This window comes from Pongo abelii, chromosome 20 (assembly GCF_028885655.2).
Source record: "Pongo abelii isolate AG06213 chromosome 20, NHGRI_mPonAbe1-v2.0_pri, whole genome shotgun sequence".
Taxonomy (NCBI): Eukaryota; Metazoa; Chordata; class Mammalia; order Primates; family Hominidae; genus Pongo; species Pongo abelii.
Window position 1 is genome coordinate 4,513,188 of NC_072005.2, and position 8,573 is coordinate 4,521,760.

The following is an 8,573-nucleotide window of genomic DNA, read 5'->3' on the forward strand; positions in this document are numbered from 1 at the left end:
CAGCCTCCTGAGCAGCTGGGACTACAGGTGTGCACCACCGCACCTGGCTAATTTTTACGTTTTTTTGTAGAGACAGGGTTTCTCCACGTTGCCCAGGCTGGTCTTGAACTCCTGGGCTCAAGCAATCCTCCCACCTCGGCCTCCCAAAGTGTTGGGATTACAGGTGTGAGCCACCGCACCCAGCCCAGGCTGCACTCTTAACCACCACCGTTGGCTGTCTGTCACAACAAATAACAACTGTGTGTGGCCTGAGGCCACTGTGCAAGGCTTGGAGGTCTGTGCTATCATCAGCCTCACTGTGCAGAGGAGGAAAGCGAGGGCCAGAGACAGGGAGGGCCTGGCTCAAGGGCACAAAGCAGGCAGGGGGAGGAATAAAGATGAGCATAAGGGTTAGCCTGCCTCTGAGTGAATGAGTGCAGAGGTAGAGAGGGAGTGAGGGTGGATGGATCGGTGGATGGATGGGTAGAAAGGTGGTGAATAGGGGCTGGGCGTGGTGGCTCACGCCTGTAATCCCAGCACTTTGGGAAGCTGAGGTGGGCAGATCACCTGAGGTCAGGAGTTCAAAACCAGCCTGACCAACATGGTGAAACCTCGTCTCTGCTAAAAATACAAAAATTAGCCAGGCGTTGTGGTGGGCACCTGTAATCCCAGCTACCTGGGAGGCTGAGGCAGGAGAATCACTTAAACCCAGGAGGCAGAGCTTGCAGTGAGCCGAGACCGTGCCATTGCACTCCAGCCTGGGCGACAGAGTGAGACTCCATTTCAAAAAAAAAAAAAAGGTGGTGAATGGATGGGTGATTAGATAGATGGATGTATGGATGAGTGAATAAATGAATGGATGGATTATGGATGGATTATGGATGAATGGATGAGTGGGTGGATAGATGGATGGATGGATGGATGAATAGAGAGGTGGATGGGCAGGTAGGTCAGTAAATGGATGTATGGATTTGTGAGATGATAGTTGTATGGATGATGGATAGATGGATGAACAGGTGAATGTATGCATTATGGGTGAGTGAATTGATAAATGGGTGCAGGTATGGATTATGGATGGATAGATGGATGGATGGATGGATGAATAGAGAGGTAGGTGGGTAGGTAGGTGGGTAAGTGAATGTATGAATTTGTGAGAGGATGGATGTATGGATTATGGATGGATGGATGAACAGGTGAATGTATGGATTATAGGTGGGTGGATTGATAAATGGGTGCCGGTATGGATTATAGATGGATGAATGGATGGATGGATGAGTGGATGGATGAATGGATTATGGATGGATGGATGGGAGTGGGTGCATGGATGAATGGGTAGGTGGATAGATGGATGAGTGAATGGATGGGAGGGTGAATGGATATATGGATTATGGGTGGATGAATGGGTGGGTTAGTGGATAAATATATGGATTATGGATGGATGGATGGATGAGTAAATGGATGTATGGATGGGTGGATAGATGTGTGGGTGGGTGGATGGATGGGTGAGTGGATGGATATATGGATTATGGATGGATGGATTTGGATAGATGGATGAGTGGATGGGTGGGTGGATGGATGGGTGGGTGGGTGGATGGATGGATGGATGGATGGATGGATTGATGGGAGGGTGCATGGATGGGTGAGTGGATGGATATATGGATTATGGATGGATGGATTTGGATAGATGGATGAGTGGATGGGTGGGTGGATGGATGGATGGGAGGATTGATGGGTGGGTGGATGGATGGATGGATGGATTGATGGGAGGGTGGATGGATGGGTGAGTGGATGGATATATGGATTATGGATGGATGGTTGGATAGATAGATGAGTGGATGGATGGACGGGTAGATTGATGAGTGGGTAGATGGATGGATGGATTGATGAGTGGATGGATGGATGGCTGAGTGGATGGATATATGGATTATAGATGGATGGTTGGATAGATGGATGAGTAGATGGATGGATGGATGGATGGGTAGATTGATGGGTGTGTGGATGGATATATGGATTATTGGTGGGTGGATGGATGGATGAGTTAGTGAGTGGGTATATGGATTACTGGTGGATGGATGGATGGATTGTTTTTCACCCTTCCTCTGTAGGGAGCTCTAAGCTTGGTTCACACAGCAGATGGGGTGAGAGGGTGGTGGGTGGGATAGACACTACTGGAGTCAGTTCCAAGTAGGTAGAGAAGGATTCTGGAATCAATTCCAGGGCAGCATCTAAGAGAGCATCCAGCCATTCACTCCTTCAGCAAACACGTATTGAGCACCTGCTGCATGCCAGGTGCTCTTCTAGGCACTGGGCGTCTGTCCGGCAGGGAACGGAGCAGACAAAATCCCTCTCCTGTGGGGCTGACAACTTCAGGAGGGCGTGGGGGGTGTGAGAGTCCCATTGGAGGAGATTTAGGAGGGAACAGAAAACGGGGAAGTGGAGACAGCAAGTGTTGATGGCTCTCGGAATTTTACTATAAAAAGAACCAGGCCGGGTGCAGTGGCTCACGTCTGTAATCCTAGCACTTTGGGAGGCTGAGGCGGGTGGATCACTCTAGGTCAGGAGTTCGAGACCAGCCTGGCCAACATGGCGAAACCCCGTCTCTACTAAAAATACAAAAATTAGCTGGGCGTGGTGGCGTATGCCTGTAATCTCAGCTACTCAGGAGGCTGAGGCAGGAGAATCGCTTGAACTTGGGAGGTGAAGGTTGCAGTGAGCTGAGATCACACCACTGCACTCCAGCTGGGGCAATAGAGTGAGACTCTGTCTCAAAACAAACAAACAAAAAATCATTACCCTAATGTGGGTTATTACCAGTTCCTGATGCTTCAGGCAATTCTCCAGTGGCTCCAGAGTCTGTCATGCCCTTGTCCACAAAGTTAAAAGTGACAGCAGGCCTGTAATCCTAGCACTTTGGGAGGCCGAGGTGGGCAGATCATGAGGTCAGGAGATTGAGACCATCCTGGCTAACATGGTGAAACCCCGTCTCTACTAAAAATACAAAAAATTAGCCGGGCGTGGTGGCGGGCGCCTGTAGTCCCAGCTACTCGGGAGGCTGAGGCAGGAGAATGGTGTGAACCCGGGAGGCGGAGCTTGCAGTGAGCCGAGATCGTGCCACTGCACTGCAGCCTGGGTGACAGAGCGAGACTCCATCTCAAAAAAATGAAAAACAAAACAAAACAAAAAAAGTGACAGCAGGCAGCCAGGGCCTCACAACCCAAGGTCTAGTCCCAAGGGTCTCCATGTAGACGTTGATTTTGATTTTAATGTGTCAGTTTCAAAGCCCTGGAGGCTGCAGTTTCTTGCATCTCAGCCCTAGAGGAGTAATGAGACTTCTCCAGGGAGAATGAGAAGCTGGAAACCGCTTCAAGAAATCGGGTTACTGAGGCTGGGACAGGCCTGATGAAGGCTGGGAGGTGGGAGACCCCTGTCTGGCCTATCCCACCTGCCACTTTATAGATTATGTGTGACAGGGGCAGCACCCAGGAGCCGGGCTGAATCCTTTCAGCTAATGGACTTTTATGGAGAGCACAGCAGGTGCAAAGGCTCTGGGGCCACATGGAGCAGGAACTGTTACAGAAATGGTTACAGGTTCCTGAATTAGCCCATTTTCTTTTCGTCTCAGAGCCTCATTTACCCCATCTGTGAAATGGACATAAGAGAACCTACCTCTCTAAGTTGTGTGCATATGTTTTCACCACGTTCAGACTGTGTGTGTGTGTGTGTGTATGTGTGTGTGTGTGTGTGTGTGTTACCTGTGTCCTCCCCAAAACACTTTAACATTCACTTATTTTTTTTCCTGGGAGTCAGGGTCTCTCTGTCACCCGGGTTGGAGCACAGTGGCACAATCACAGCTCACTGCAGCATTGAACTCTTGGGCTCAAGCAATCCTCCTGCCTCAGCCTCCTGGGTAGCTAGGACCACAGGCATGTGCCACCATGCCTAGCTAATTTTTAATTTTTTTTTAGAGGTGGGGTCTTGTGGTCAGGCGCGGTGGCTCATGCCTGTAATCCCAGCACTTTGGGAAGCTGAGGCGGGCAGATCACTTGAGGTCAAGAGTTCGAGACCACTCTGGACAACATGGTGAAACCTGTAATCCCAGCTACTCAGGAGGCTGAGGCAGGAGAATCACTTGAACCCAGGAGGCTGAGGTTGCAATGAGCTGAGATCCTGCCACTGCAATCACTCCAGCCTGGGCAGCAGAGCAACACTGTCTTTTTTTTTTTTTTTTAAAGATGGAATTTTGCTCTTGTCACCCAGGCTGGAGTGCAATGGCACGATCTCGGCTCACTGCAACCTCCGCCTCCTGGGTTCAAGCGATTCTCCTGGCTTCAAGTGATTCTCCTGGCTCAGCCTCCTGGGTAGCTGGGACTACAGGCACCCGCCACCACGCCCGGCTAATTTTTGTATTTTCAGTAGAGGCGGGGTTTCACCATTTTGGCGAGGCTGGTCTCGATCTCCTGACCTCGTGATCCACCCACCTCGGCCTCCCAAAGTGCTGGGATTACAGGCGTGAGCCACTGCGCCCGGCCCGCAACACTCTGTCTTAAAAAATAAAATAAAATAAAATAATAATAAAAAAAAGGAGATGGAGCCTTGTTATTGCCCGGGCTTGTCATGAACTCCTGGCCACAAGCAATCCTCCCCCCTCGGCCTCCCAAAAGTGCTGGAATTACAGGTGTGAGCCACTGTGCCCAGCCCCAACGTTCACTTTTTTTAAAATTAGGTTTACTCTCTCTCACCATTTGAATGTCAGCTCTACAAGGACAGCAATCTGCGTGTTCTATTCACTGCTGAAACTGCTCAGCCTGGCATACAGTAGGTGCTCAATACTTGTAGAATGCGTAAGTAATAACCTCCACAGAACACCAAGTACAGGCTAGAGCCGGGCTTCAGCATTTCCTAGGCATATATTTATTTAATTACCCCAAGAAGTCCCATGAGAAAGGTAGTATTAGAGGCTGGGCGCGGTGGCTCACGCCTATAATCCCAGCTATTTGGGAAGCTGAGGCGGGTGGATCACCTGAGGTCAGGAGTTCGAGACCAGCCTGGCCAACATGGCGAAACCCCATCTCTACTAAAAATACAGAAATTAGCCAGGTGTGGTGGTGGGTGCCTGTAATCCCAGCTACTCAAGAGGCTGAGGCAGGAGAATCACTTGAACCCAGGAAGTGGAGGTTGCAGTAAGCTGAGATCACGCCACTGCACTCCAGCCTGGGAGACAGCGAGACTCTGTCTCAAAAACAACAACAAAAAGTTAGTAGTATTAGGATTCCATTTTATAGATGGGAAAATTGAGGCATAGAGCTGTTAGATTTGAGCCCCCCCACTCCCCTCTCTGCCCCCCACTCCCCTCTCCACCCCCCCACCACCCCAAGTCCAGCCCCTATGTGCTACCACCTCTGGCTCTGGACCTGTGGGTTTGTCAACACGTGTTCTTGGCATGACCAGGTGCAGGAACATCACACATACCAGGAGCTTGCACGGGTCTGGGGTGGGGCCACATCAGCCTCCGGAACCTGAGCCTGCAGGGCAGCGCGTGCCCCAGTCCCGGGGGCCACGGGAGGCAGCGCGTAGGTAGAGGCAGCGGGCCCAATCTCCACGCCTTGTTCCCTCTCCGGGAGCCGGCTTCCCCCCGCCTGCCTCGGCCTGGACCCGGCCCAGCTGCTGACCTCGGGAACTCGAGTGCCCCCAGGGACGCAGACAATCAATTAGAATTGGCAGCGCCTGCCTAAGTAAAAGGCCTGCTTTAATGAGGAGGCCGTGGCGCTGCTGTGGGCGCAGGCCCTGGGCTGAGCCTGGCGCGGGCTGGAGCTGCGGGGTCACGTGGCCACCAGGGCCCACCTGCCTGTCACAATTATGAGTCCCCGTGTGTGAGCTCATTATGTTTATCATTAGGCCAGGGCTATTTACAGATCGGGGAGAGCAGCCCCTGTCATGCAAGCCGCAGACATTTATTGAGCACCAACTGTGTGCTAGGTCTTGTGCTGGGTTCGAGGAAACAGTAGGGGCAAGATGCCCTCCAGTGGGGGCCAGGGGAGGCATCAGGGTGGGCTTCCTGGAGGGGGCAACACATACACTGAGATTGGAATGATGACTCAAAATTCGGTCCTGAAGAAGGGAAGGGAAGAGGATTGTCGAGGCCTGGTTAAGAATGAGGCCAGGTGCGGTGGCTCACGCCTGTAATCCCAGCACTTTGGGAAGCCGAGGCGGGTGGATCACCTGAGGTCAGGAGTTCCAGACCAGCCTGGCCAACATGGTGAACCCCAAATCTACTAAAAATACAAAAATTAGCTGGGCGTGGTGGCGGGTGCCTGTGATCCCAACTACTCGAGAGGCTGAGGCAGGAGAATCGCTTGAATTCGGAAGGCGGAGGTTGTGGTGGGCAGAGGTTGTGGTGAGCCGAGATTGCACCATTGCACTGCAGTGTGGGCAACAGAGCAAAACTCCATCTCAAAAAAAAAAAAAAAAAAAAGAATGAGTCCAGCCTGGGTTGTGGCGGGGCTCCTACCTGTAATCCCAGTGCTTTGGGAGGCTGAAGTGGGAGGATCACTTGAGGCCAGGAGTTAAAGACCAACCTGGGCAACATAGTCAGACCCCCATCACAAAAAAAAAAAAAAAATTAGCCAGGTGTGGTGGCGCACATCTATAGTCCAGCTACTTGGGAGGCTGAGATGGGAGGATTGCTTCAGCCCAGGAGGTCGAGGCTGTAGTGAGCTATGATTGTGCCTCTGCACTCCAGCCTGGGTGACAGAGTGAGACCCCATCTCAAAACAAAAAATTGAATTAGTTCCCATGTACGGGTTGTCCAAAGCAAGATAACACAGCAAAGGACCATGAAGCCTGCAGATGGAATTTCATTTCGAGGTCCTGAATCAATTACATCTGCAAAGACCCTATTTCCAAAAAAGCTCATATTCTGAGGTTCTGGGTGTGTATACTTTTTTTTTTCAGACAGGGTCTCACTCTGTTGCCCAGGCTGGAGTGCAGTGGTGTGATCTCGGCTCACTGCAGCCTTCACCTCCCAGGTTGACGTGATTCTCCTGCTTCAGCCTCCCGAGTAGCTAGGATTACAGGCAGCTGCCACCCTGCCCGGCTAATTTTTGTATTTGTATTTTTATTACTTATTATTTTTTTCCTGAGACCAAATCTCACTCTGTCGCCCAGGCTGGAGTGCAGTTGTGTGATCTTGGCTTACTGCAACCTCTGCCTTCTGGGTTCAAGCGGTTCTCCTGTCTCAGCCTCCCGAATAGCTGGGACTACAGGCGTGTGCTACCATCCCCAGCTAATTTTTGTATTTTTAGTAGAGACAGGGTTTCATCATGTTGGCCAGGCTGGTCTCGAACTCCTGACCTCAAGTGATCCGTCCGCCTCAGCCTCCCAAAATGCTGAGATTATTACAGGTGTGAGCCACCGCGCCCGACCTATTTATTTATTTATTTTTGAGACGCAGTCTTGCTTGTCACGAGGCTGGGGTGCAGTGGCGTGATCTTGGCTCACTGAAACCTCTGCCTCCAGGGTTCAAGCGATTCCCCTGCCTCAGCCTTCCAAGTTGTTTGGACTACAGGCGTGTGTCACCATGCCTGGCTAATATTTTTTTTTGTATTTTAGTAGAGACAGGATTTCTCTATGTTGGCCAGGATGGTCTCAATCTCCTGACCTCATGATCCGCCTACCTTGGCCTCCCAAAGTGCTGGGATTACAGGCATGAGCCATCGCGCCCGGCCTTTTATTTTTATTTTTATTTATTTATTTATTTTGAGATGGAGTTTCACTCTTGTTGCCTAGACTGGAGTGCAGTGGCACAATCTCAGCTCACTGCAACCTCTGCCTCCCAGGTTCAAGTGATTCCCCTGCCTCAACCTCCTGAGTAGCTGAGATTACAGGCACTCACCACCATGCCTGGCTAATTTTTGTATTTTTAGTAGAGACGGGGTTTCACCATGTTGGCCAGGCTGGTTTCTATCTCCTGATCTCAGGTGATCCACCTGCCTCGGCCTCCCAACATGCTGGGATTACAGGCATGAGCCACTGCACCCAGCCTATTTTTTTTTTTTAATTAATTTTTTTTCGAGATGGAGTCTGGCTCTGGCTAATTTTTGTATTTTTAGTAGAGACAGGGTTTCACCATGTTGGCCAGGCTGGTCTCAAACTCCTGACCTCAAGTGATTCGCCCACCTCATCCTCCCAAAATGCTGAGATTACAGGCTTGAACCACCGTGCCCAACCGAGGTGTATGTTTTTTTTTTTTTTTTTTTTTTGAGACAGAGTCTCGCTCTGTCGCCCAGGCTGGAGTACACTGGGATGATCTTGGCTCACGGCAACCTCTGCCTTCCGGATTCAAGCGATTCTCCTGCCTCAGCCTCCCGAGTAGCTGGGACTACAGACGCATACTGCCACACCCGGCTAATTTTTTGTATTTTTAGTAGAGACGGGGTTTCACTGTGTTAGCCAGGACGGTCTCCATCTCCTGACCTCGTGATCCACCCGCCTCAGCCTCCCAAAGTGCTGGGAGTACAGGCCTGAGCCACGGGTCCCAACTGAGGTGTATGTAATTTTTGAATTTATTTTCGCAGGCAGGCACTACTCAACATGGT